Genomic DNA, 23,726 nt, shown 5'->3' with positions numbered 1-23,726 from the left:
GAGTGGGTCTGTGGACTTTTCCATGTGAATAATAGTCACCAAAAATTACAATATCTGCCAAGGCTACAAGGTCCGATTTGAAAATTCTGTGAACTCCGTGAGGAATGCTGTACACGGCCCAGGAGGCCTATAAACAGTAGCTATAAAAAGTATACACACACAGAGTGTACAAAACATTGCACCGCTTTTTGACCTCAATTTGAACAGCCTCAATTAGTTGGGGCGTGGACTCTACACGGTGTTGAAAGCATTCCACAAGGATGCTGGCCGATGTTGACTCCAATGCTTCCCACAGTTCTGTGAAGTTGGCTGGATGTCCTTTGGGTGGTGGACCATTCTTGATACAAACAGGAAACTGTTGTGAGTGTGAAACCCAGCAGCGTTGCAGTTCTTGACACTCAAACCGGTGTGCCTGGCACCTACTACCATACCCTGTTTAAAGACACTTAAATATTTTGTTTTTCCCATTCACCCTCTGAATGGCACACACACAATCCATGGCTCAATTGTCTCTAGGCTTAAAAATCCTTTAACTCGTCTCCTCCACTTCATCTACATTGATTTGAAGTGAATTTAACAGGTGACACCAATAATGGGTTACAGCTTTCAGCTGGATTCACCTAGTCAGTCAATGTGCCTCAGTGTATATGCCTTCATTTAAAAAAAAAATATATATATATATATATATATATATATACATACATACATACATACATACATACATACATATATACTCTTAACTTTCATTCGGGCCCAATTTCATATGCTCCTATGAATTTGCTCCTATGTTCTTCAAGTTGGTGCTCATGGGTCCTTTTACATGGACATGACCTGTATAAGGAAGTCCCACCGCTGAGTTTCTTGTGACAAAGGACCCAATTGACCGTTACCCTCAGGCAGTGGGATATGACACGTGTGTGTGTGTGTGTGTGTGTGTGTGTGTGTGTCCCAAATGGCGCCCTATTCATCGGGCTATGGTCGAAAGTAGTACACTATATAGGGGTTATGGTGTCATTTGGGAGCCGGGCGCTATTTTCACAGCTTCAAGAGGGGTCGATGTCACCGGAAGACCAACCATATTTTCTCTGTGTGAAAGAGGGCACACAATAGCTTTTTCTCTACATGTAGCAGGACTATTGTACTTTTCTGAAGTGCTACAGTGGGATTACAGTTGGTTTCATTTGACCCCCCCCCCCTCTCTAGAAACAGCTATTGCTGAGTCAAGAAAATCCTCTAACGCTTTAGGCCGCTGTAGAATATTCTAGATATCAACACAAAGTACTGAAAGCTTAAGCCTGCAGTGTTTCAATTGTCAGAGTTCTTTCTGAGGTTAATGAATGTACGAAGCCTAAGTTTCTTTATAAGACCGTTTTCAAAGTGTCAAACCAGCTGCTCCCTTTCCGGGTCTCGTTTGTTTATGTCCCGTTTGTTGCATGCAGATGAAAAGTGCAGTGATTCGCGGGGGTCAAAGGTCAAGCTCTCTCTGAAAAGGCACAGTGGTGGTGCCCCTCTGGCCCCGGCCCAAGGCTTGTTCCTCTGTGACCTTTCTGTGGGCACGGGGTAGGCGGTGAAAGTGAGCCATAAAGATTACAGAGGAAAGTATTAATGATAATCCGACATCCGTTTCGCTCTTTTTCTCTTCCTCTCTCTCTCCCTTTCTCTCCTTCTCTCTGTGTATTCTATTTCTGCGATGACACACGCTACTGGACGGTGTACCAGCTGCGAGAGTAGTTTGCGCCAACGTCTCTGCAATAGGTGCCGGTATGGAGGAACTGGCATTTGGGTATGTAGAGGAAGTAAGTGCTACACACCACCCGTGGCACACCCATCCTAAATGTTATGCCACCCTCCCTCTCTCTGGCTTTCTCTCTTTCCCTTCCTTGCTTCTGTCTCTCCTGGGTTTGATGAAAGAGATGTAGCGCTAAAGAAAGCCTCCCGTCTCTAAACCCTGCACCAGTCAAGTATGTGTAAATCCCGGGGTTGACACGTCCTAAGCCAAAATGCCAGAGTGCCCCCGCCAACAGTTTGGATCCTGTTACCGGGCAGAATGCGAGGGAAGTAGTGAGCGTGGGTGCCCGATTGGCTGCCGGGCGAGGCGGCAGGAAATGGGCCCGTCGGTGGGTCCCAGGGCAGAGGTGTGAGGGAGTCTGGGAGAGGTTGAACAGGCTTGATGGATGACTCGTGTCATAATGTTCATAACGTTCTTACAGCACTCCTCTAGCATAGGAGAATAATGTTCCCACTTATGACATCCATCTCCCAACACTTCAAGTCCCAAAACTTTTAAGGTTCAGGCTCAACAGTGAGCTGCAGTTTATTTTATATGTGAAGGGTATGTCAACTTTAGCCATAGCCTATGTTGAATTATATTTGGGGCCATTTTGCCATTAATCTTATAGTGCTGTATCTAACCTTTACATGGCAAAGGTCACAGCCTACTACTGTATACTGTAGCTCTATATATGATTTAACTTAGTTTAGGCCTAGTTTATGTTCTGTTAACCACGGCAACTCATTAACAGGCTATTATAACAGGTTTTATATAAGCAGCCTACCAGGACAGTGTTCCTCGTTATCCATAGATGACATATATTAAGCCAACCATAGAGTAATTATATTTGTATGAAGCAAACCACCCAAAAATAAACATGTCAGCTTAAGGTTATTTTCTGGGATGTTTGCTAGTGGGGTGAAATATAGGCCTAGGGCCCCGTTTTTAAAAAAATATATTTTTGGTCCATCCCTAAACCGAGGTTGGATGTGCCCCAAATGGCACTCTATTCCAGGGAGAATGCATTACTTTGACCAGAGCCCTATAGGAAGTACACTCTCTATAGGGAATAGTGTCATTTGGTCCACAGACATCGTGTCACTGTAATTTGTGTTTACCCTGCTCCTCTGCTTTTTATAACTTGTCACTTACTTAGCTGGGAATGGCTGGACCCATATTGGTGCTGATAATGGATTGGGTGTTGAAATCAGGCCAGGGAGACGATGTTGACGTGCCCAGTCTAGTCCTGATTGGCTCGTGTGTGTGCGCGTGTGTGACAGCTTTTTGTCTCTGGTACTTTAATGAGATAATTCCAGAGCTGTTTGTGCACCATATTTGGTTAATACTTTATTAATTTATCAATATGTGTATTATTGAAGTCTCTACCTGAACAGCAATCAGCGAAAAGGCCCAATTTGTGTTTAAATGCTGTAAGACTAGTCAGTACCAGGGTGGATGAAAGTCTCTTCGTGACTAGATCTGAAATGGAACAGACTGGAAATTGCTCTCCTTCTGGCCCTCAGAATAACAGACAGAATGACAGACCGCACCTTTTTTAGGTCCATGATCGGTCTGAATATCCCCCCCTCCCCAAGGTTACATCATTAGCACATGTCAATTCTCAGCTCGTGAGATACCGCAGCTATCCCCGGCACGTGTTCGATCGGCGGTTTTTAGCGCTACCAGTTGCCGCTTAATCATGACAGCTGACGCCCCAAGCTGTGGTCCTCAAGGTCTCCGGCTTAGAAGGGGACTACCTCAGTGGCAGGAGACATGTTATCATGTCGGCAGCGCTGCTTGTTTCCATGGTGGCCGTCGGTACCTTTTTAGAGGGGATTTGAGCATTACCACTTCATCATTGGCAGGGTGACAGAGGGACTCAGACTGTGCTGATCCGGGACGGGCAGCTGGCTGAATCGATGCTCCATTTACCATTTCGTCACACTGCATAGTTGCTGGACATGCAGTTGGATGAGAGTTTCTCTGGGCCTTCTTGTTAGCACTGCGCTAGCGGTTCAACTGTTGCTAGCTCTATTGCTAGGACTTAGTTTGTTGTTAGCACCAGGTTGTTGTTGTTGTTAGCACAGTTTGCGGTTGACTTGTTGCTAGCTCTATTGCAAGGAGTTAGCTTGTTGTTAGTATCCATTAGCATGAAGCTAACTAGTTGAAAGTAGGCAGAAACTGCTTCTCGTGACATTGGCTAGCTAAGCTCATGTACAGAAACACGTCATCAGGTCTAACGGTCGTCTTGCGCGCCAAACCGCGCTTGTTCATGCCATCAAATCAAATGCACTCCTTTTGATATAAAGTTGTTTTGGACTAAAATAAAAGTGTCAGTTTGTCACTTTCACAAAGTTGGAGTAATAACACGTTCAACTACTTGAAGACGTTGGCTCCAATCTAGAAAATGAACAACTTAAGTATTTTCAAACCACAAACCTCGTCTGCTTGGTTTGCTTGACAAATGTTCCCGGAAGCCTTGCGTTGTTGCGCAACTGGTATTAGTTAGCGTCACGTTATTTAGTTTGCATCAGAATCATTTAAACACCTATTCGATTAACAGTGAGTTCTGTGTCTCAAAGCATGTGGATGACCTAAATACTTCAGGTTGCGTGACTTCACTTTATAATTATGCAAATATACTTTTTGTGAAATGAAGTTAGTCCATGTTTTGTATGGTACCTTGACATGCGAGTCGTCATATTTATAGCTCAATAATACATGATGTTAAGTAATGTTCGGAAGTTATCTATGCAGACCGTTGGCAATATTTTTAATGCAAGAGAAACTTATAGCAGTGGATGGCGCACAACATGTTTTTTCTCTCACATCACAGATAGGGAAAGCATTGTCCTCATCTCTCTAACAACATGAAACTCTCCCATTTATCTTAGCAACGTTCACAGTGGGAACCACGGAATAGGCACTGTGCTGTACGTCAATGTGCCTTTCTGTAAACCGCAGACCTCACAACCAAAAAAGCTGCACCCCAAATGGCCAAAGTAGCTCTTGTGGTTGGCAATTATAGGAGTCACCCAAGATCCACAAGAAAAGGGAGTGGTTGTCCACAGCAGTTTCTGTAGGCATGTATGCTATGGAAGCCTCTGCCTCAAAATGGCAACAAGTGAAACATCTCTCTCCTCTCTCTATTCGGCTATTTCCTTGAAAGCTTCCTCATTTCCTTCATGGCCACCGATTTTGAAATTACTTATCTTGATGAAAGCAATTAATTGAAAAACCTATCCAGTCTTGTCATCCATCTGTTTTGATTGGAAAGTAGAAAATGAAGCCATGTGTTATATTGGCACGAAGCCCATGAGAGAGCACTTGAGTGTGAGCCGGTGAAGCTCACCGAAGTTGCGGTAATGAATTGAGGCTCGTCCACGATGGCAAACTCTTTTTTTTCTTAAATAGGTTGAATAATTTATCAGTATTGGTTACCGCATCAGTGACCACCAGTGAGTTTTTAATTTGACTCATCCAAAGGGGTTCATTAAAGGAACTTAATAAACATCTCGGGGACCAGGCGGATGAAGCTTATGTTATGTTGTGTATGTCCCTTGCTGCATCTATTTGTGTCTGTCTGGTTTACCGCTGCATTTAGAGAGGTGGAAGTTGTCCAGTAGCTGTGTTACAGCATGGTATGACCAGCCTCTAAATGCAAGGTGAATATAGCTCTGGTTGCATCACTTGCCTGCGACTAGCTGGTCGGGATAGGGTGGAAGGGAGGGTGTGTCTGTGTGTGAGCTTAATGTTTATGCCCGCGCGGATCATCACACTGAGCCTGGCCAACTTTTCTGACAGATGATCAAACTGTCAACAGCAGAGAGCGAAAGCTTGTGTACGGCATGTTCCATCAACCATTCAGAGACTGCACGGGCTGTATCAAATGTGGCTTGTTGCTCAACTTTGTTTCTGTACAGAAACTCCACTTTTACATGGCCCTCAACAAGTGAATGGCACGGACGTAGCCGTTCAAATGGCGACGCCAGGGAGAGATGGTTGTGCGTTACCGCTGACGCCTCGTTCCACGCAGTCTACCCATTCTGTCCCCCTTCTCCTCCTATCCATTTTTCTTTTTTTACTGTGCTGCTGATCTGGCCAGAGGAATGCCTGTCTGCTACTGCACTGCTGGTGTAGCTCATGCCTGGGATGGGGAGGTGTGTGTGTGTGTGTGTGTGTGTGGTGGCTGTACGTGTGTGGTATGTATGTATGTATGTATCTATGTATATATATATGTATGTATGTATGTATGTATATTCAGAATCAGGTCCTGTCACTTTATCCTCCCCCCCCATACACATTCCCACACACTCTGACCCCCCCCCCCCCCCCTACTCTAGGGGTAACTTTCCAGTCCTGTAGTTGCAGCATGTCTGTGTCTCAAAATAGGGCTATCTCATCACTGCTTCACCTAAACAAGGAGCTCTCTCTCTCTTTAACTCTGTTTTCTCTTCTCTCTGTTGCATCTGTGTGCTTCCCAGGAACGGACAGACTACTCTGGATTTAAAGCCTGAGGTGGAGTGTGGAATTGTGATCGCCGATGTCCGTCTAACCCAAATAAGTCTCCCTGCTTTTTGATTTTTATGACGGTAAGATTTGTTTTTGGGGCACTCTTGCACTTGCTGCCTGTAAATGAAAGGTCATGGGTTTTGCTGTGTTTGCAGGTGTAATGTCAGTCAGAGTAGGCTTTGTTTGAATGGACCATAGGCAGTCAACCACTTGCGTATTAGTGGACTGGATGTATGATATTGATAACAATTCATAAGTTGTCATCAAATCAATAATGAGGGGCAAATGTGAATGGAATAGTCCAGCAGTAATTATTTGCACTCAAAGTATGAATAATTAATTAAGGAGTGATAAACAAGTATTTATTTTACTTTTTTTTAAAGTTTTTTTGCTTTGTTTAGTTTTGCGTTATAGTATTTGATTTGGGTGATTTATTGTTTTTGATTAAAACAATTTTTATTTTTTTGAATTTTTTTTTGTGATATGATTAGATTGGCTACTATTTGTCTGTTGGAACAGAACAGTACCACTACACCATAGCCAAACCCAACAGTGGACAGGACAAAAATGGTTTCAATGAAAACTGAGGTTTTTCTTCCCTAACCTAAAAAAAAAACAGTATTCAGCTTTCATTTGGAACACGGAAACGTCAAACCCAAACCAGGCTCTTCAAATAACCTAGAATACAGGCACAAAGACAATACGTTGCTTGCATTTTCACTTCTAACATCTTGGCTGCCTGTCAAAATGATGTATGGCCTTTAGTGCTATTGCCTCTGCAATCTTGTCAATGCTCATCATGTTTACACAGCCTCACTGGTCCTGTGCCACTTGGCTGTCTTGAACCCTGATGTGTCATCATATTGCAAATGCAACATGGCTAAAATAATGAAAGAGAGGGACAATGGGGGGGGGGGGGGGGTGGAGGTTGTGGGATGGATTTAATTTTGTGTCGTACCAGGAAGACTTCCATAACTCTCCAATTTGAACCCATATTGAAAGCGAACCGAAACCAACCAATTCCCCAAACCCTCCCCTGCTTTTCTCTCCCTCTCCTACTTCATTCTACCCTTTTAACGTCCACAGAGTGCATCGACACCAGATCCTTTTTATTTTCCCCCCTCTACAATGATCTGTCCATTAGGCTAGTCTCTGAGGTGTTGTGGAATGCCACCTTCATCTCCCCCACCACCACCACTTGAGTCCACACACACATGCAAAGAGAGAGCATGCAGCTCGCTTGGCCCTTGTTCCCCCTGACCTCACACACACACACACACACACAGGGACACTTTGTTGCATGCCCAATGGCAAATGGGACAGAGACATTTTTACCCCTGCAGGGTTGTGTACGCACAGTGATCAATCGATAGGGCGTTAATGGATGGAATGTGGTTCAGTTTTATTTAGAGGCAAAGGATGTCAGTTTAGTTCAGGAAGAAGAGGGCTTGACTGACAAATAGCCAAGAGGGCTCAGTTGAAGTATTTGCAGATGTATCATTAGTTAGGTTGAAAAATGTTGAAGATAAATGTGTCTGGTTTGGCAACTCGTGTTTCTTTTTTTCATCTTCCTCATACCATCCAGTTTAGGGTCATTTGTTAAAAGGCCCTGTTGTACGCAAGGACAAACTATCTTCCAAAGATTGCTTTGCAGCGAGCAGTGAAAAACAAGCCTCTTGAGTTACAATGCCGTGTAAGAATGTGAAACTCGGCAAACACGAATGCACAGATACACTTATGCGTGCATACCGAACCACACGCGTACAAACACATGCATGCTCACACACACGGAGGTTAGCAAAAACACCCACAAGTGCAACAGCACTCACAGACATACACACACAATAACACACACATTTTCAGGACTATGTAACGTCTGCCATTGCTTACCCGTTAGCTGGGAGAGTAGTGTGTCAGGGTTGTGTCACAGCTAAACTCTTTAGGCCTGTTGCTATTTGATGACGGCGATTAAAATAGACGTACATTTGTCTGTAACAAGAGCCCAAATCACCAGGAGGGTACTTAAAAGTATTATTCTGGTACACGGAATAAAAAGATTGAGACTGCTACCAAAACAAGGGCTCTCCAATCCAACTCCACACACCAAGAGTTTGTCTTTGACATTCTTTACATTTCAAACCTTTTGACTTTGTCACCTTTCCAAGATACTTTGACCTCTGAGTCTATAAACTTTGTTTGCACCGGTGACCTTTTTTTGATCCATGTGCCCTACGACCTCACTGTGAAATGTTGAAGTGGGAGGAAGTTGCCTAATTGCTCCTGGATAAGACCATTTACTAACGGACTAGAATGTAAACTCAAATAGAGTTCTCTCCCTGTTCCAGACCCCCTCCGGAGCCCCCTGGAGGGCAAAAGACCCTGTCTAAGGGGCATAAGTATAACCCACTCACCCTTGAATAAATACCCCCTTATCATCCTACTAGCCGTAGTTCACCCTGCTCCTGTGTAATTCAGTAGATCTATGGGGAGTTAATACCATTGTTAGCTACAGCTAATCGAATAATTAAATAATGGTCTGTTGTCATCTACTTTTTTTAATCGTGCCTGTCTAGTAGCCTGATGGTAGGCTAGGTCAATATCAATGTTATATCCAACATGTATTCATTGAGTGGGGTAATTCCTTAGACACTCCGCAAAATTTTTCCTTTGCAAGGATGCAGGGGAACTGTCCCCCTTTTGCAGTTGAAGGACAATTGTCTTAGCATGACATCACCCCTCCTGGTTCGTTCCTGCAGATAGCCGCATTCACCTTCAAAAACCTTTAGCATTAGGGATGTACCATTAGCATTCTCTGCACTGGAATGGCAATTCTCTTTGCGCTAGCTGCTTCACCCCTCATTCCACTTTCTTGCAAATGGCCACCTTCACCTTCAAAACAATTAGCAGTTAGCTATTATCATTAGCGATGTAGCATTAGCATTGAGCCTGCCTGAATAATGATACTCTACACCGAAAGGGCATTTCCTTCAGCACGAGGCTAGCTGCTTCACTCTTACTACCACATTCCCTCTGCCTTCAAACTCATTAGCAGTTAGTGTTAGCATTAGCATAGGAGTGTTTTTTTTAGAACAATGAGGCTCTCTCGCCTGCTGTCCAAAGACTCTGCAAGTCCCCTGTGGGGCTTTTCAGCTCTTCGCACGTCACGAAAGGTCTTCTTTCCAAGGCTAAACACCCAATTAACAGACGGTGCTCTCGCTCCCAACTCCCCCGCAACGTCTGTCTCCTCCGCCCCGCCTAGCCGTGAATAGGAAAGGTCAAGCCTATTAAATGGATGTCAGGTCGGATTCACAGAGATTGAAAGACAGTATAGAGGCCCTCGCCAAGGCTTTTTAGTTGCAGAGCTGAAGTACTGCTGTTTTCTTTTCTATCTAGTTGCTCACCACAATGGATTGATTCATGTCACAATTAGAAGCGTGGAGAAGGAACACCGGCAGTGTCTGGGGAACACCGGCAGTGTCTGGGGAACACCGGCAGTGTCTGGGGAACACCGGCAGTGTCTGGGGAACACCGGCAGTGTCTGGGGAACACCGGCAGTGTCTGGGGAACACCGGCAGTGTCTGGGGCTCGGCCCTCCAAGCATGGAGTCAAAAAGCTCTGCGCCCTATGCCCTCCTAGGACTTTAGAACCTAGTACCCTTCTTAGCAGTGGCCCGTTTTAGGACCCTTCTCAGATGCTTAGCAGTGACTTTTCACTGATTTGACTTACCAACCGTGGCCTGTCAGTAATGCCTGCTGTTTTACAGCAAAGGGACTGTCTGGCAGGGCAGATAACGAAACTGCTTTAACAGTTAGTCAGCCCATGCACTGTGTCCCACAGCGGGATCGAAGGCCCTGTCGCATTACAAGATGGCTTGAAAATGAAAAGTGTGGCTTTGACTATTGTTGACTATTGTATCTGAAATCAACTGTTTTGCCATGTCTACAGCATTCCAGTAGATGATTCCACGAGACTCCATAGTGATGTCACATGGTGCCAGGTCTATTCATCAGGGTATGCAATATGGACGTGATGGCCTGTGGACAGACAGTCCTTCAGGAGAATAAAGATGTGTGCTGAAATACCGCCGCTGACGAGGCCACACAGACATGCACACCCACACACACACCCACACACACACACACACCCACACACACACACACACACACACACACACACACACACACAGAGTCCTGCCAGACTGCAGACTTTGTAGATCTATAGAGAGACTGACTGAGAAACTGACAGGACCACAGCCGGGTAAACAGAATGACAGAGATGGGCAGACAGAACAACAGAAAGAGTGCCAAATTGAGCCAGACCTATAGGTAGTCCTTTCACTCCAGGCTACCTTGACTTGTTTATCACCATCCACATCTCCACACAATGGTAGAGAACCGCATTTTGAATTCAGACAAATTACTCATGTGATAAATACCTACTTTTCTGATGAACCGGTTCTATCTTGTTTTGGATAGCGGTCCATCTCTACACTGCAATTGCTTCCCATTAGCGCTGACAGTTAATCGCTATGGCCGTGTCCCAGTGGTGTAGAGGAGACAGCTGCAGCAACTCTTGAGGTATTGTTCACTGCTAGAGGACCTTCCTGCCGTACAGCTTACATAACGCTACCATGCTAATCGTAGCTGGCGCTAATACCGTCGCTAACGCTAATTCCCTTTCTCTGTTTCTCCCTCCTTCTGTCTCTATTTCCGTCTCTCGTTCTGTCTTTTTTACTCTGTCGCTTTTCCCCCTCTCCCCCTTTCCTGCCTCACTCTGTCTCCCTCTTCACTCTTCTAATCCTCATCCTGCTCCTCCACAGGTTTCTACAGCTGCCCTATAACAATAACAGTAGCACAGTGACCCACACTGGACAGAAGCAACATCGCAGGTTGTCACATCCTATTGCTCCCCCCCCCCCCCCCCCCCCCCCCCCCCCCCCCCCCCCCCCCCCCAGCCACAACGCACAGAGCAGGGCCTTGTGTTGCATAAGCTTACATTAGTGCTCTCAGGGCAGTGGCTACTGCTCGATGATCTGATGCAACCCTGCTGGACAACACAGGGCTCTGTTGTTGCCTCGGACCCAGTATGGGTAGTGGGCACGACGAGGTCAGCGTATTGTGTCGTCGTCCCCCCCCCCCCATCCTGGGATCATTTGTTCACACAGAGGGGGGTTCGCTAATGGGTGGAGAGGTTGAAGAAACAGATGCCAGGTAACAGGGAGATATTATTTTGATTTAAAACTGTGTGATATACTGTGTGTCAAATGTGATATGGGGTCTAAGCAGTTCGATATTTTCATTTTAGTCATTTAGCAGGCGCTCTTATCCAGAGTGACTTACAGGAGCAATTAGGGTGAAGTGTCTTGCTCAAGGGCACATTGACAGATTTACTATACCATAGCAGCCTTTAGCCCATGCCGCTTTACTATAATGAGATGGTGTTCTCAAGTGTCCTACACTAGCTGCCTATTTGGCCGGGTCTGTGACTGGATTGTCATACTACATACTGTTTACTGAATACTACTTTAGTACTGTACCTCAGTACTAAAAGCCTTCTAAATAGTATGAGAATTCTGGGAAAAGGTATTCTGGAGTTGCCTATCTGGCCAGGACCGAATTATCATCAATGTACTATGCAGTAAAAATACTGGGGTATCTGTACTTTACTATTTATATTTTTGACAACTTTTACTTAACTACATTCCTAAAGAAAAATGATGTACTTTTTACTCCATACATTTTCCCTGACACCCAAAAGTACTCTTAAATTCAATCAATTGGACATGATTTGGAAAGGCGCACACCTGTCTATATAAGGTCCCACATTGCATGTCAAAGCAAAAACCAAGCCATGAGGACGAAGGAATTGTCAGTAGAGCTCTGGGACAGGATTGTGTCGAGGCACAGATGGGGAAGGGTAGCAAAAAATGTCTGCAGCATTGAAGGTCCCCATCATTCTTAAATGGAAAAAGTTTGGAACCACCAAGACTCTTCTTAGAGCTGGCTGCCCGGGCAAACTGAGCAATTGGGGAAGAGTGGCCTTGGTCAGGGAGGTGACCAAGAACCCAATGGTCACTGACAGAGATGCAGAGTTCCTCTGTGGAAATGGGAGAACCTTCCAGAAGGACAACCATCTCTGCAGCACTCCACCAATCAGGTCTTCATGGTAGACCGGCCAGACGGAAGCCACTCCTCAGTAAAAGGCACATGAGAGCCCTCTTGGAGTTTGCCAAAAGGCACATAAAGATCTATCAGACCATGAGAAACAAGATTCTCTGGTCTGATGAAACCAAGATTGAACTCTTTTTAGCCAGAATTCCAAACGTCATGTCTGGAGAAAACCTGGCACCGTCCCTATGGTGAATCATGGTGGTGGCAGCATCATATTGTGGGGATGTTTTTCAGGGGCTGGGAGACTAGTCAGGATCGAGGGAAAGATAAACCTGCTCTAGATCGCTCAGGACCTCGGACTGGGGCGAAGGTTTACCTTCCAACAGGACAACGACCCTAAGCACACAGCCAAGACAACGCAGGAATGGCTTCGGGACAAGTCTCTGAATGTCCTTGAGTGGCTCAGCCAAAGCCCGGACTTGAACCTGATCGAACATCTCTGGAGAGACCAGAAATAGCTGTGCAGCGATGCTCCCATCCAACCTGACAGACCTAGAGAGGATCTACAGAGAACAATGGGATAAACTCCCCAAATACAGGGGTGCGAAGCGTGTAGTGTCATACCCAAGAAGACTCTTGGCCATAATCACTGCCAAAGGTGCTTCAACAAAGTACTGATTTAAAGGCTCTGAATACCTATGTAAATGTGATATTTCTGTAAAAAAAAAAAAAAATTGGCTTGTTTTTGCTTTATTAAAAAAAAAACAATATAATCCATTTTTAAAACAAGGCTGTAATGTAACAAAATATGGAAAAAGTCAAGAGGTCTGAATACTTTCCGAATGCACTGTATCTGATATACAGTGCCTTGCGAAAGTATTCGGCCCCCTTGAACTTTGCGACCTTTTGCCACATTTCAGGCTTCAAACATAAAGATATAAAACTGTATTTTTTTGTGAAGAATCAACAACAAGTGGGACACAATCATGAAGTGGAACGACATTTATTGGATATTTCAAACTTTTTTAATAAATCAAAAACTGAAAAATTGGGCGTGCAAAATTATTCAGCCCCCTTAAGTTAATACTTTGTAGCGCCACCTTTTGCTGCGATTACAGCTGTAAGTCGCTTGGGGTATTCCTCTATCAGTTTTGCACATCGAGAGACTGAATTTTTTTCCCATTCCTCCTTGCAAAACAGCTCGAGCTCAGTGAGGTTGGATGGAGAGCATTTGTGAACAGCAGTTTTCAGTTCTTTCCACAGATTCTCGATTGGATTCAGGTCTGGACTTTGACTTGGCCATTCTAACACCTGGATATGTTTATTTTTGAACCATTCCATTGTAGATTTTGCTTTATGTTTTGGATCATTGTCTTGTTGGAAGACAAATCTCCGTCCCAGTCTCAGGTCTTTTGCAGACTCATCAGGTTTTCTTCCAGAATGGTCCTGTATTTGGCTCTATCCATCTTCCCATCAATTTTAACCATCTTCCCTGTCCCTGCTGAAGAAAAGCAGGCCCAAACCATGATGCTGCCACCACCATGTTTGACAGTGGGGATGGTGTGTTCAGCTGTGTTGCTTTTACGCCAAACATAACGTTTTGCATTGTTGCCAAAAAGTTCCATTTTGGTTTCAGCTGACCAGAGCACCTTCTTCCACATGTTTGGTGTGTCTCCCAGGTGGCTTGTGGCAAACTTTAAACAACACTTTTTATGGATATCTTTAAGAAATGGCTTTCTTCTTGCCACTCTTCCATAAAGGCCAGATTTGTGCAATATACGACTGATTGTTGTCCTATGGACAGAGTCTCCCACCTCAGCTGTAGATCTCTGCAGTTCATCCAGAGGGATCATGGGCCTCTTGGCTGCATCTCTGATCAGTCTTCTCCTTGTATGAGCTGAAAGTTTAGAGGGACGGCCAGATCTTGGTAGATTTGCAGTGGTCTGATACTCCTTCCATTTCAATATTATCGCTTGCACAGTGCTCCTTGGGATGTTTAAAGCTTGGGAAATCTTGTTGTATCCAAATCCGGCTTTAAACTTCTTCACAACAGTATCTCGGACCTGCCTGGTGTGTTCCTTGTTCTTCATGATGCTCTCTGCGCTTTTAACGGACCTCTGAGACTATCACAGTGCAGGTGCATTTATACGGAGACTTGATTACACACAGGTGGATTGTATTTATCATCATTAGTCATTTAGGTCAACATTGGATCATTCAGAGATCCTCACTGAACTTCTGGAGAGAGTTTGCTGCACTGAAAGTAAAGGGGCTGAATAATTTTGCACGCCCAATTTTTCAGTTTTTGATTTGCTAAAAAAGTTTGAAATATCCAATAAATGTCGTTCCACTTCATGATTGTGTCCCACTTGTTGTTGATTCTTCACAAAAAAATACAGTTTTATATCTTTATGTTTGAAGCCTGAAATGTGGCAAAAAGTCGCAAAGTTCAAGGGGGCCGAATACTTTCGCAAGGCACTGAATATGAAGGACATCCACTGGCAGCCATTTGAATGACAGGCTTTAGTTGATGGGCACATTTTAATTTACAAATTGCGCGACTGCTTTGTCCTGTTACGGTCACTGGTCCTAGATAAGATGTTACTCTTAGAGAATGTGTTCAATGTGTGGACAACAGTGGGTTTTACTGACCTTGGATCAGTTAATAAGAAACTGTTATAATCCCAGATTACAACCCACATTTTCATCCATTTCCTTCTCAGCAGTTGTTCTGTACAGCAGTGGAGCTTTTGTGTTTTGCTTTGTTTATTGTTTTGGGTTGATCTGATTTCATTTCAAAGCTTAATGGGAATCATGCTTTTGCTCGGACAATACCACTTAGAAGTGCCGGACCAAAATACCCACATCTAAAACCACAATTAGAGCTTTTAAAATGATTGTGTTTTGTTCATTGTTTTGGGTTTATTGGATTTCATTTCAAAGTTAAATGCAAATCATGCTTTTGCTCCAGACAACACTGCTTTGAAGTAACGCACCTAAATACCCGCAGCTAAAACCCCAAGCAACCCATAAAATGGACCGTATCCACCAATGGCATACCAGCCTTCTCAAGCTCTTATTTTGTTTCCCAGGCGTCTCTTTTCCTGCGCCACCGGCCGTAGCTCCCCACATATTTCCCACAAAAATACACCGTAAAAATAACTTGGCCCCAATTCCGTTAATTGTGGGAGAGTGTAATTGTGGATTGTGTCCTTTTTTTTTTTTCCTGTGGTGTTTCCCAAGTGTCCCGTCGGCATTCGGTCAATTTTAAGGGGAGTCTCAGACTCCAGACTCCATCTTGACTGAGATTAACTCTGGACTTGACAGACATTCCTTTGCTTTTACATTTCTGGTCTCCGTCTCTCATTCTCTGTCGTAGAGATCCTCACCAAATTGCCAGGCTATGGTTTATTCTCAACCCCAAAGAAAATTTAACTGGGACTTTGAAACGTTGACGTTACCTCAGGATATTGCACTTAGTCAAACTCCATTATTGTCCAAACATTTTTCACAGACAGTTTAAGTAATTCTTTATGCGTGCTTAAAAATAGCCTTTTGTTTTGGTTTGGTCTATCGGCTGCATTTTTGCCGTGCGTCTTTAAATAGCCCTTCCCCCCGCCTCCTTATGACTTGCTTACATCTTGCTAGCGCGTGTGTCTGAGTGGGCACTGTGGGGTCATGACCCCTTGTAGATGAGAACATAGTCAGCTTATCTAACACCGGCTGTCCGAGTCGCTCATGTGTCTGCGTACACACACACTCATGCATGCTGTACGAATTCAGTCTGGCCATGGTCACCAACTAACCTGAACTGACACACACACACACACACACACACACACACACACACACACAAACAGGAACCTTCCATGTACACTAACCAACCTGAAAACACACACACTTCTCTTTTGAAACGCTGTATGTTTGAATGTGTGTGTATGTGCATGTGACCGCGTGTGTATCAAGGAACACAGAGATCGAAACCACTATTTGCGCCTGGTATTTTTCAATGGCAAACATTCTGCCTCCCTGTTTTATATGAACATTTCACTGAGCGTAACTGCAATGTTATTACCTCGGTCACGGACAGTGAGGAACGTCAAACAGCATATAGCATGTCTCTTTTGCATCCACTATTTAATCAGGCCTTTCCACTAAAATACACCAACCAGCTCATTTGAGATATAACCATAGCTTCTAATATGATTAGAGCTTCAATTTGAAAAATCTGTATTTGGAGAGGGAGAAGTTGGAGACTTTTCCCCCCCGAGATCTTCCTTGACGTATAAGGGTGCGTCCCAAATGGCGCCCTAGTTGCTGTTAGTGCAGTACTTTTGACCAGGGCCAATAGGTGGTATTTGGGACATACCCTCAGTCTGTTTCCAATGTACTTCCCTTATATTTACTGTCACTGAGTGATGCTCGCGGATGGCGCTTACTGTCATTTTCTGCTCTGATTTAAAAATTAAAAATAAATGTTTTATTTACCTCTGGGCTTCAGCCAAGTCCATTATATCCCACTGTCATATTAGCTGTGACAAGAGGGCCTGTCTTGATTTCCATTAAAGTCAGCTATTTTAAAAACTGCATTCCACTCGCTTAAATGCATTTCAGAGGGGCCGTCTAAAGCATCTGCGATCGCTCTCTCTTACTCAAATAAATTGTGTGGCCACAAGGTTTGTTGAGGTCATCATTATTATAGCACTAGCTCTGACGGTTTGGGAAAGTGCCAAGTCATCGGGGGGGGGAGAGGGAGAACCACAAATGGCCACAGAGAACACTTTAATAGTCACCTCTCTCTCCCAGGTTATCAGCATACGCCGACGAGGACTCTCTAAAGTGGAGAATGGTGAGAGGACGCTCTTTGTTTACATCCCTGTAAGGGAGCATTTCTCCTTCGCCAAGATAATCCAGCCACCTGACAGGTGTGGCATATCAAGACGCTGATTTAAACAGCATGGTCATTACACAGGTATACCGTGTGCTGGGGACAATAAATTGGCACTCTGAAATTTACAATTTTGTCACACAATGCCACAGATGTCTCAAGTTTTGAGGGAGCGTGCAATTGGTATGTTGACTGCAGGAATGTCCACCAAGATGTTGCCAGATAATTTAATGTTAATTTCTCTACCATAAGCCACATCCAACAACGTTTTAGAGAATTCGGTAGTACGTCAAACCGGCCTCACAAGCACAGTGTAACCACGCCAGCCCAGGAACTCCACATTTGGCTTCTTTACCTGTAGGATTGTCTGAGACCAGCCATCCGGACAGCTGAAGAAACAACTGAGGAGCTGGGCTGGGCCTTGCTCATCAGTGGGTGGGCCTTGCACCCAAGTGGGTTGGGCCTATGCCCTCACAGGCCCACCCATTGCTGTGCCCCTGCCCAGTCATGTGAAATCCATAGATTATGCCTAATGAGTTTTTCAGTTGACTGATTTCCTTACATGAGCTGTAACTCAGTAAAATCGTTGGAATTGTTAAAAAATAAAATTTGTTCCGTATTTTTGATTTATATACACAACTTTCCAGAGGTCTCCACCAACACCTAAATACAATCTACGGATAAACCACTGTGACCCAATAAAATATAACAGCTCTAGGCAATCTCAACATATGTTTTTAGGGCTTGAAAATGGAGAGGAAGAAGGGAATACTACTTCTTTTTGAGATTTGGAGTTCCTCCTCTCCAGGCTTTCTGTTCGGTATTACCCACAGATTCTGCCATTAGCTCAGTTTATTTTGACTCTTGGGGGAGGATTCAATAAATTGCAAAGCCGAGAACTGAATAAATTCAAGTATGGAAAAAGTATTTTCCCACATGGAGTTTAAGGAAATGCATAATTTATCTGTACTGAGCTTCTACATCAGGCTCAGATAGAATTGCCTTTTATATCATTCTAAACATCTGTGGTATAAAAAGAGTGATGTTACGCTCATAACATACTCGGTGGTACCAGAAGTGTCAGCTGGATATGATTCGTAGGCCTACCCCAGACGTTTTAGTCTAAATGAGATTTTACTCTGTCCTCTAAGGGCACGGGGGAATGGGAGTTGCGCATAGTGCTGCTATATCAATAGACTTCTGAATGTTATGAGTTTTCCCTGAAGAACAAGCCAACAAAATAACCAGAGAAAAAAATACATTCTACTAATATTTATGCGAGCTGGAGTCTGGCATTTTATGTCTGAACTTTGGGAAGGAACTACAGTCCCATTGCTTGCCCCGATGCACAATTGGAAGTTATTATGGACATTAATTTTTGTTGTCAACATTTTGATAGTGGCTCGTTGTGCACAGCAGGTCCCTTGATAGGAGGTTTACTGATTTTATTAGTGTCCCTAGGACTGGTGCTGTGAATCTTTATAGAAATATAACATTGTGCCATAAACTTCAGTAAATTATAAACCAAAACTTAATCCCCCATCTTGATTCAGAGCATCTATTTTCTTAAGGCTACAAAAGGTCACTCAAATTTTAAAACTGAAGTAAGTCCCACTTTAACTGAAAACAGTGCAGTGTCAATCAGCTGATAATGTGCCATCCTAGACTCATGACTAATCCACTGTTTTAATACCATTTATCATATTACATCATGGAACAGGCATAATTTCTTATCAGATCATAATTTTGTGTATTACTCCCCCCCCTCAGATTCCTTATGGACTTTATCTAGATCTGTAAGAGTCTGATGGTTATCCGACTGAAATGAACCACCTGCACGGAGGGTCTTCTTAATCCAGGATGATTCACAATGGTTTCATGCTCACAATGCCTAATTACCATCTCTAATGGATCGTTTCACATCCACTTTTGTAAGTGTGAAACGCCTTCTAAGCAATGTTCCCTCTAAGCTGCGCAGCTCCCCCGGGACTGACGAAGCAGAAGAAATATCATCCCGCACAGAGAATCACGAGATTCAACTTTCTAGAGTTTTCCCCATTTTTAGTTAACACTATCAACGTTTCCCTTGACTGTGGGAATTGTGATAGAATCAACGCAATATTAGCCACTTTCAATGCAACATACAGAAACAAAACAAACTAGGCAAGACAATTTCTTCCCAATTTTGTGATATCCAATTGTCCCATCGCTGCAACTCTCGTAGGACTCGGGAGAGGCCAAGGTAGAGAGCTGTACGTCCTCTGAAACACAACCCTGCCAAGCCGCACTGCTTTTTGACACACTGCTCGCTTAACCCGGAAGCCAGCCACACCAATGTGTCAAAGGAAACACTGAACAACTGGCGACCATGTCAGCGTGCATGTGCCCGGCCCGCCACAGAAGTCGCTAGAACACGATGGGGTAAGGACGTCCAGACCGGCCAAACCCTCCTTTAACCCAAATGACGCTGGGCCAATTGTGCACCGCTTCATGGATCTCCTGGTCGCGGCCCGGCCGCAACGCAGCCCAGGATCCAACCTGGGTCTGCAGTGACGCAGACCACTGCGCCACTCGGGAGGCATGCAATACTTATTAGTATGCAAAACTAACTATGCAAGAGATTTTGTTGTAGGCAGACTGCATCGGAGTAGGATTGTATTGCATTGACAGGCACCACTCAGGCCCGTACTCTACACAGACCAGTGCGCCATAACCAATCAGAGCTGTAGTAGGCCTATATGCAAAGTTAAGTGGCCATTGCAGTGGCATAGAATGGCACAATTCAACCATGGTAGTCTCATGATATGAATGTAATAGTTCAGACATTGTATGTATTCATACATGCAATAAGGAGCTCTGGTGAGAGCATCAAGCAGTGACCGGCCATTCACTCTCCAATTGTATTCTCTCTTATCCGACCTCCCTTTTCCCGACCTCTTTTAATCCTCCCATCCGCCTTCCTCGTTTCCTGTTCTATAAACGATTATTCCGTTGATATGCGGCAACTGGCTTGTCTGGAGATTCATCAGGTGCTGGCATCTAATGCCTCGAAAACATAGCGCCGCTGCACTTGCCGATTTTTAATCACAGCGGGACGTGCCAGGCTTCAATATTTACAGCCGCTGTCACAACCGTCCCCATGACCGTCTGATACGAGGACTGTGACTTGTTTTATAGGCATTAGAGCTTCAGACATTCGAATGGCTCCATGCTGATTCTCTGGTCAGGGGGACTCGGTGGAATTGCAGTTGGAGATGGGGCCCGGTGTGGAAAGAAATTTTAGGTGTACCTGCGTATTCCCAGATTCCAATTGGACACAAGTTGTGAATTGTAATTGTTCTCTCAGTCAACTTGCTTTGTGAAATAATATAGGACCCAAGTTTCTAAAGTTTCTAGTTTTTGCTGAACAAGTTTGAATAGCACTCATTTGAAAGAGAGGATCCAGTGTCCCACCATAACACTTCCCCCGTGGGCCGTGGTGGCCACAGCTGCTGTGTCGTCGCTGGTCTGTCCCCCGGAAACATGATCCTTTCTGCCCCTGGCCCTGGTTTGGATGGCGACAAGCCATGACGCCAGCCCCGGGATTTACCCCAATGTGTGTAGATGTGTGAGATTTGTAAATGGACAGACAACTAGCCATTGTATAGCAGAATTTAGCATCTATCGTTGGCGCTCTATAGAAACCCATCAGTGTTGGCCCCTTGACTAGCACCCTTGACTGGCTGTGTTGGCAAGACGTATGGCTTGTTTTTAAAAGTCAATAGAGTCCTAAGTGCTTCTCTTGCACATTCTTTAAAACGGAGAGATGAATATTCCAGTTTGCCGTCCAATTAGAGGTGGCCCCGGTTGTTCGATGGGCTTTATCGGCTGTCTGTCAGCTTGGTTATTTGTTAGCCTTCTAAAAGGACCCACAATCGGTAGGTTCTGTTTTTTTTAGCCATTAAATGATTGAGTCTACCCTTTTTTGTTTGAATCCATCCATGATGGTGCATTTGGGGATGAATGCTTAAGATCGTTCTGTTTCCAGTCCCGTCCATGTGAGAAACGTGTCTCGATGGCAGACCTGGCGTGGCGTGTCCACTAAGCTGTAGACATGTCTACACATGGCTTCATCCCGTGTGTCATGTGGGTTTGGTTACCTGACGACAACCATGTCAGAGGAGACGCTGTTTCGGTAGCTTTTAGTTAAACGTCACTTGTGGGAGCAGCAAACAAGCGGTGTGTGTGTGTGGACATAACCTTTTTCTAAAGTGACTTCTCCTCACCCTCTGCGACTTTCTGAAAACACAGGAAAGTGAAGGCAATGTGGAGGATGCCTGCTATAGTAAGCTGCTTTCACCTGTCCAGTTCTTTAATGCCAGTGCAGATATGAATGTATTTGGTGTATTGAGATGCAACCCATGTCCTCCTGGCTCCTGCCTCCTGCAGTAACCAGAATGCAACATAGTCCTCAGCTTCCTGCTGTTCTCAACCTCCCAGTTCCATTTTCACCTGCTGTATATTTATCCACCTTTGACTATTTTCAATGCTGCATAGGAGACTAAGTGGTTTTCCATGTACTGGCTGCCAGGAAAGGATTGTGGGTAATGGGTAGTGGTGTAACGGACCGTAGTTGATCCGTGCGGATCACCCCGACATGGTTCGGCACGCATGTGAACCGCAGATCAATTGCATAGTTTAACCATCATAGTGTGAAATAGTTTTACTGCCGCTGATACTTTTTAAAGGGATTAATTCCCTAAATCTCGACTCAGAGTTGCAGTGAAAAGGTAAAGACAAGACCGATGCTGTGTTTTACTCTGAAGGTTGATTTTATTATTAGTAGTATTTTTAAAGCCGTTGAATCCCAAAGAATCAATCCTGGATGCTCGCGTTGAAAAAAGCTTAAGAAGAAAAAAGCAGTGACTGCCATGGCCGGCAGAGGAGCTGAAGAACTGGAAAAAGCCTCCCGCTTCATTTAAGTCTCATGCATGGGAGCATTTTGGCTTCCCTGTCAAATATGATGATGGAGGAAGGGTGGTGGACAACACCATTACGGTGTGTAGTCATTGTGCCACAAGAAAGCCGTGTGATCACGGATATACATTGAGCGTGGCCACACATTTTTTTTTAAAGCATCATCACCCTGATGTGTCAGTGACGGGAGCCAACTCAGCCAAGAGACAACTTCTCACCGCGGCATTTAAGCAGCCCTTTGCTGCCGAATCAGACCGGACTAAAGCCATCACCAAATCTATTGGGATGTTTATCGCTGCAGACGTGAGGCCATACTCGGTTGTGGAAAACTAAAGGGTTTCAAAATATGGTTGAAAGTGCTTGAGCCACGCTACGAAATCCCCTCGCGGACCCACTTCAGTATGGAGATCGTGCCAGAACTTTATGAACAGGAAAAGATCATAAATTGTCGCCGAACTATCCCAGGCATCCTCTACATGACTGTGACTACTCACTACACCACAGAGGAGTGGGAGATGCGAAGTCCGGGTGCTACAGACACTCCCCCCTCGGAGTCACACAGAAACAAATCTGGTGCAGGTACTGCTAGGAGCAGTAGCAGAGTGGAAGCTAGAGGCCCAATATCACAATCACCACAGATAATGCCAAGAACCAAGTAAATGCAGTGATAGAAGCTAGACTGGGGCCACAGATAGCTTGCTTTGCACATGTGATCAATTTAGCATCCCAAAGGGGAATCTCAGTGAACCAGATGGACAGCCTCCTTGGGAGGATCAAGAAGGTGGTTTCCTTTTCCACCAAAGCACAACAGCCGCTCATGTGCTTATGACCAAGCAAGAAATGTTACAGCTACCAACCCACAAGCTCATACACGATGTCACAACAACATGGAACTTCACTTATGACATGTTGGAGCGCCATCTTGAGCAGCAGGCAGCTGTATACTCTGCACTGATAGACAAGACCCTGACAAAATATAAAGACATTGTCACCTTGTCTGATGATGACATGAAGTGGCAGAGGAGGTCCTCCATGTGGTCAAACCCCTCAAAACGGTTACAAGCCTGTTGAGCACTGAAACTGCACCGTCTGTGTCCATGATCCTACCTCTGAAAACCAGGATTCTACAATCCATGGCCCCAAGTGATGTCAAGGCTGCCATTTCGAGAGGACCTGAACCCCAGATAACCCCCTAATGTACAGGACTACCTTCGTAGATCTACTGCACTGGATCCAAGGTTCAAGTCCCTGTCTCACCTAGACCCTGCCCTATACCGGAGGACATAGTGATCTCACCGCTGATTGTGGCCACTGAAGAGGTAAAAAAAAAGTGAGTGAATTACTTAAATAATATACTGCAGTCTAATCTTAGTCTGTGCTATTGCTATTAGAATCATCCATTTTTTAAATTTGTAATAATAATTGATAATTTTTATTAAATGTTATTGCCACAATTATAGTTCTATGAACATAAATAGTTAGTTAGATC

The 23,726-nt window shown here is 44.5% G+C and overlaps 1 protein-coding gene across 3 annotated transcripts in view; it reads left to right on the top strand.

The window, feature by feature from the left end:
• The window catches only part of LOC110497456 (sorbin and SH3 domain-containing protein 2), an 86,873-nt gene that overhangs the window by 10,067 nt on the left and 53,080 nt on the right, over positions 1 to 23,726 (top strand). For all 3 annotated transcript variants that reach the window (XM_036954378.1, XM_036954377.1, XM_036954379.1), the window contains exon 2: positions 6,256 to 6,363. The gene's annotated coding sequence lies outside the window, so the exon portion shown is untranslated. The remainder of the gene's footprint in view (positions 1 to 6,255; positions 6,364 to 23,726) is intronic.

Source organism: Oncorhynchus mykiss, chromosome 19 (assembly GCF_013265735.2).
Source record: "Oncorhynchus mykiss isolate Arlee chromosome 19, USDA_OmykA_1.1, whole genome shotgun sequence".
Classification (NCBI taxonomy): Eukaryota; Metazoa; Chordata; class Actinopteri; order Salmoniformes; family Salmonidae; genus Oncorhynchus; species Oncorhynchus mykiss.
This window is presented reverse-complemented; position numbering and strand designations above follow the sequence as displayed.